Below are 6,338 nucleotides of genomic sequence, written 5' to 3' on the forward strand. Positions count from 1 at the left end.
CATGGCTTTGTTTGAATTAGTTGGGAAATGTTTCTTCCACGCTTGAAACATCAAACCTGATCTATGTCTATTAATGATGTTTTATTATAGGGTAACAATGTAGTAACATCTTGCTTTTAGAAAAAAACAGAATTGTTAACTAGCTGAGACACATAGTTAACTACTAATTTGATTCTTCATTATCTGGTGTATGGGAATTGTATCATTTCAAGTATTGAAACAACATAACATTGTTCATCTCATTGCTGCTTCTCAAATTTCTTCAGGAAGGTCGAATGATCGTGGAGAGAAAGATAGCAGAACTGAAGACTCAAATCCGGCTTAAAAAAAGTCACGGGGTCGAGGACGATGAATCACAACTCAAGGCATCTCGAGAAGTATTGCCAACTATGTAATCGTGTGTTCTTGCCTCACTAAGTGAAGGCACAGACTGTATAAGCTATATCAGAGATGTTAATAGATTTTTTTAGTTTGAATAAGATGGTTCTATGCAGATCAGTAATGACACATTCAACCATTATAAAATCATAAGAAAAATACTAAACCGGAATTTCATTGTCAGAAGTTTATGGCGGAACATCATAATGTTTTTTAACCATTGGATTAATGTGTAGTTTTCAACCTTTTACTCCTTTGAATTATCAACCGCTTCTGATAGCATTTCTGAATAGAAAATTGAGTTTGTAATGACAGTTTAGTTGAATAAAATGTTTATGTTCTTAAGTAACTGAACAAGCATAATTTCACTTTGCTTTGGTTGCAACTTGCAGGTGGCAATGGCAACGGCTGCCAAAGCTTAGGGGTGGTCAGCTACCTTTGAAAATAAAATAATTTAAAAATTTGAAACATACAGAATCCTGTATGATAGATAAATATATCTGCAATTTTCTCATCAACGGCTATTATTGCGCATTCTACTACCTAAAGAGTCGGGTATACTCTAGAAAAGCAAAATCTAGGACCAGATAACTCTATGCTAAAAATTAAAAAGCATAACATGAAACTTCTAAGTTAAAATCGATAAAGATGAAGCAAACTACTGCTACATTTGAAAATAAAAAAACTCATACATACAGGTAACCAAGTGCCAATTCAAAATAAATAACAAAATAATTTCAGATTACTATGCAGGCCAGTATATATAACAACAAAGCAAGTCTCACCACTCTGATACACAATCTTCACAGAAAATGTGTTTACAACGAAGTAATATTGGAGCATGCATCTTCTCTTGACAAATAGCACAAAGATCACCAGCCGCAATCACCTGCCAGCAGATAAACCCCTTAACTTGCATGAAAAACTAGCATACAAGAAAGGAAAAGGCTACAAAATAATTATTAACAGATAGTGAAGTATGGTAAGAACAACTTATAGGAGGCTATAAAGTTCTTAACAACAGACTTCGGTTATTCATTCAGCACCACCAAAATTAACGAGCCCACAGTACCTGCTCTGATGTTGCATAAGAACCATAATGCACTTCTTTCCGTGACAATTCCTTCACTGCAGCAAAGAAGGCTTGCACCTGACAACCAACAGACACAGGGTTTGAGAAAACCACCACCAGTGACGATGTAATCCACAAATAGTTTAAAACAATAAACAAACGAGTTCCTATACAATCCCAACTAAATGACATACTTATCATGGAAGATGCTTCCAAGAATGATTTATACAACTGAAGTCTACATCAAAGAAATGAAGCACAAGGAAGATTGGATATATAACTGAAATTTTTCCCCGGAAAAGACAAACTGATTGGTTGATAGCTGCATTCAGAATTATAACCATATATTCACATAAAAACAGAAAACAAAGAAAAATCCATGGAAGAAGATGAAAATTCTAGGTTGAACCTATAAAATAAAAAATCCTGATTATTCTGAAACACCACAATAATACAAGGAAACGGAAAGTACCTTTTAGAAAGCTGATGCCAAAATTAGTGACTTTACTGCAAGAAATCTCAAGACTCTCCAAACATGCCAACTCTGGAAGCAAATTGAATAAAATACATTGTTCTGTTAATCATTGAACCATGTGTTGACTAAGACAACAATGACTATACTTCCATATGAAGCTATATAAAATGCACATGTTTAACACCATGAACTATTCCACTGTATAATCTTTCCGTAGAGAACTACCCATTAGAAGAAAAAAATGAATATAAAGTTAGCCAATACAATGAATTTAATGAAATATATAAAAGCACGGGATGATATATTTAATTAAGCCAAAGAGAAATTAACAAAGGCCTTACAACATTTCAAGGCAGCAATATCGAAAAGAACACAACTGCCAAATTCAGGGGTACATCTAAACTCCCCCAAAAATAAATTGGGATAGGATCTTAAAAGTAGGACACAGTTACTTGGGATTTAGATAATGCAAACAAAATGTCAACATGAAAATAATATCAAGGAACAAGTAACGCTCCAATGCTAAAATAAAAATCAAAATATTACTGTAACTTCAAAACTAGACCATTGAAGCCTTCAGAATATAAAATTTTTGGAAGTCAAATGATTCTATTTCATAACAAAATAAAGGTTGCTCATCACATATTTCATCAAGTTCACATTCAATAAGTAAAACAATAAAGCCATTTTACAAATAAGTGGAGTCAACTACAAGGACCAAATGAGCATAGACACAAGCATGCAAAAAGTAAGAACATGAAAATCCCATTGCCCCAATTACTTATATACATATAATGTCAACAATAATTAGATACCAAGAAGCATGTAGCAGAAATCTCAATAACTCACTTGGCCAAGCACAAAGTCATAGTTTCCCTTGAACCGCTGCCTCAGTTCAGATTCTGGAGTGGCTAACAGTTTCTTCGTACAAACATTACTAATCCCCGATTTTACCATATAACAAATATGATTTTACCATATAAGATTTTACCAAATTGTACATGGATTGGAATTTCAAGTTCGGACATTACCTGGCAACAAAATTGGCCAATGATTTAGCCAATTCACTTGGTGCCGATAAAAGCCAGAATAGTTTATGAAGCTATATAAAATGCACATGTTTACTACATGAAATTCCAGTCCCTAATTCTTCACCGAAGACGAATAGGTGATCATCAACACATTCATAAAAACCACAACCTCCAACAATTGATAATATTTTCAACACATATTAGCCTAGCATCTTATGTAATATGAGTACTAGGTGCAAATACCGCATATCCGAAACAAAGTTCAAACACTTTGCCGTATCCTCATTCCTTATTCACAAATTAATCCTTAAAAAACTATTCATTACCGTTATTAACATATTACCATAACAAGACAGCTATTGGCACTAAGACATCAACCAAATGCCACAACGTTCTCAGATCTCAATAGTAACCACCACTTAAAAAATTGACAACGCTCCCCTATCCAACAAAGTGCTACACATTCTTGAAAATACAGTTAGTTAAAATAATCCAAAGACATTGCAAAAACCAAAAATCAAGTACTACAATACTTAGGTACAAACCAGAATTAACTCAAGAACAGAACAGAAAAACAAATAGAAGCAGTGAAAAATCAGACCAAAAAAACTCAAGAACCAACCTGAGTCAGAGGCTCCATTCTTGATGATGCAGACAGAGAGTGGCAGAGTGCAGGGAGGAGTGGAGGAAGACGCGGTGGCTGCCAGAAAGGGAGAGGCGCTGGACGACGACGATGGCTGGACGGGGCTCGGCGATGGAGGGCGAAGGGGCATTCAAAGAACTTCCATAGAGGAGAAAGATGCAGCGTTTGCCCAGTGGTTTAGCCTTCCTTCTCCTTTAGGGTTTGTTTGGATGTTGAAAAGAGAATGGAAGAAAAGAAAAGAAGAGGAAAGAAAATAAGAAAAAAAATGGAAAAAAAAGTTGAGTTATTTGTGTGTTGTTTGGATGAATAGAAAATAGATGGAAAGAAAATAGAGAGAAAATTTTCTTTTGTTTGGATGGAAAGAAAAGTGAGAAGAAAGAAAATCATAATAGTATAAAATTACATTAATACCCTTATCATAAAATAAATTATAAGTGTTTTTATTTATTCATGTTTTATTATATTTTATAAATATTATAAAATATTATAATTTTATATATTTGATTTAAATTATTTATCTAATACATATAATATTTAAATATAAAATTTTATTATAATAATATATTAAAATTAAATTTATATTAATATTTGTTAATAATAATATAACTAAGGGTAGTATTGGAAATACAAAAATATAGCACTTTTCTTCTTGTTTTCTTGCTTGTGATGGAAAGAAAATTTTTTTAGTGGGACCCACACAAAAATTTTCTTTCCTTCCTATTTTCCTTCATAACCAAACAAAGAAAAATATTTTTTTTCATCCATTTTCCTTCCATCAATTTTCTTTCCACCCATTTTCTATTAAACCAAACATAGTGTTAGGTTCTTTAAATTCCGTGGGTAGCTAGCTACCGAGCTCAATGCAATCAATTATTGCTAGGATTTTGCTGTTTTGATGTGCTTCAGAGGGGAGGAAAAGTGTTGAATCCTTCTCCACGAATCATATCCCAAAGTATGAACCCTAGAGTCGAACCCCGAGGTAACGACGGAGAAGCGTTGATCTTCCTACAACGGCAAGTTTCTGAACTTTCCGATGGACGGATTCCAGAGAAGGAGATTTCTGGAAACGGTTAAGAGATAGAGAGAGAGGATAGGAGGAGGAGAGAAGAAGATGAAGAATACTGAAGGTTTCTGAACTCAGATGAAGAACAATTTTAATTTTTTGTTTTTTTAATATGTTTAATATAGATGAAGAATAATTTTGACTTTTTTGTTATTTTAATATGTTTTTGTTTTGTTGTTTCAATTATTTGAAAGAGTAAACTACCATTTGTACCCATGAAAGTTAAAAACGCTGACAAATCTACCCATAAAAGAAGAAAATTACCATTTGTATCCATAAAACATGAGTTTCGCACAACAAAAATATCCAAACACTAAAAAATTATCTAAAAACTCCAAAATACACTTATCATTACCACTACTACCATCATCCCCCATCTCTCTCTTCGCATCACATGAACACTCTCTGATCTAACCTCCATTTCTCTGCCACAAACCACCTCTGCCACAAACCACCTCATTGCCACTCCTTCATCACCATAACCTTCACATTTGGAGGAATCAAAATCAACCCAGAGAAGAATTTGAAATGGATGACGATGGGTGAGAGTCAAAATTGGATCTTGGTTTCAGCTGAATCTGAAGCTGTTTGAGGGAACAAAACATTGAAAAGGGTGTCATGGAGAAAGCTAACAGAAATAGGGCGAAAAAGAACACAGATCCAAGGTGAGAAGAGAGTGAGGAGAGAGGATCAAATCTGAACAATCAAACACAGAAGCCTCATGTATTTGGATTCACTTTTTCTGGGAGAAAAGAAAAATGGTGAAAGAGACAGAAAGAGAGAGAGAGAGCTCACCGCGATTTTGGTTTGCAAAGGGGACCGCGGTGGTGGCGGCTGGCGCGGTGGCCCGTCAGAGGCACTGGTTCGGTGATGAGGAGAAGGTAGCTCCGGTAGGTGAGGGTGGTCGGTGGTGAAAAGAGGAGAAGGGGGCACTGCGGCTCTAGGGTTGCTAGCGACGGCGAAGCAGGGGCGGGGTGGGTGTGAAGGTCCTCTGGTCGGCAAGAGCGAGACAGGGAAGGAGAGAAGGAGGGGTGGTCACTGACACTGACACTGGAGGTTGCAAGAACGGAAACAGAGGCAATTTGGGGTTAGTGGTGGTGGTGGTGGTGGTAAGGTGATGAGTAGACGAGGATGATGGAGTGGTTAGTGGGGAGGGGAAAGATGATGCAGATGATGATAAGGGTATTTTGGGGTTTTTAGGTAATATTTTAGTGTTTGGATATTTTTGTTGTGCGAAACTCATGTTTTATGGATACAAATGGTAGTTTTCTTCTTTTATGGGTAGATTTCTCAGCGTTTTCAACTTTCGTAGGTACAAATGGTAGTTTACTCTTATTTGAAACTATAAAACTAGGGTTAATTGAATTTTAAAATTTGATTAATTTAAAATGATATTTTTGTCTAATCAAATAAAGGATGAATGTTTAAGCCTTTTTATAAAATTAAATAAATAAATATTTTTTATTTTTATTTAATTAAAAGAGTATTTTAGTAAAAATAGTGATAAAATATATATTTTAAACAAAATAAATTAAATGCTGATGTGAAAAATAAATTTCATTGACTTGTTTATACTTATTGTTGTCATGTAGCATGTTAAGATTATATTAACTACTAAGACTTGTTAGTTTCATCTCTTTTACTTAAAAAATTATTATGCACTATTTTTAAATTAT

At 34.5% G+C, this 6,338-nt stretch overlaps 1 long non-coding RNA gene across 1 annotated transcript; it reads right to left on the reverse strand.

The window, feature by feature from the left end:
• Positions 1,054 to 1,544, reverse strand: LOC110271274. The gene is made up of 2 exons (XR_002361828.1): positions 1,451 to 1,544; positions 1,054 to 1,267 (listed from the first exon to the last, which is right to left on the reverse strand). It is a non-coding gene; the product is annotated as an uncharacterized LOC110271274 (long non-coding RNA).

The sequence above is a fragment of the Arachis ipaensis genome, chromosome B04, assembly GCF_000816755.2.
Source record: "Arachis ipaensis cultivar K30076 chromosome B04, Araip1.1, whole genome shotgun sequence".
NCBI lineage: Eukaryota > Viridiplantae > Streptophyta > Magnoliopsida > Fabales > Fabaceae > Arachis > Arachis ipaensis.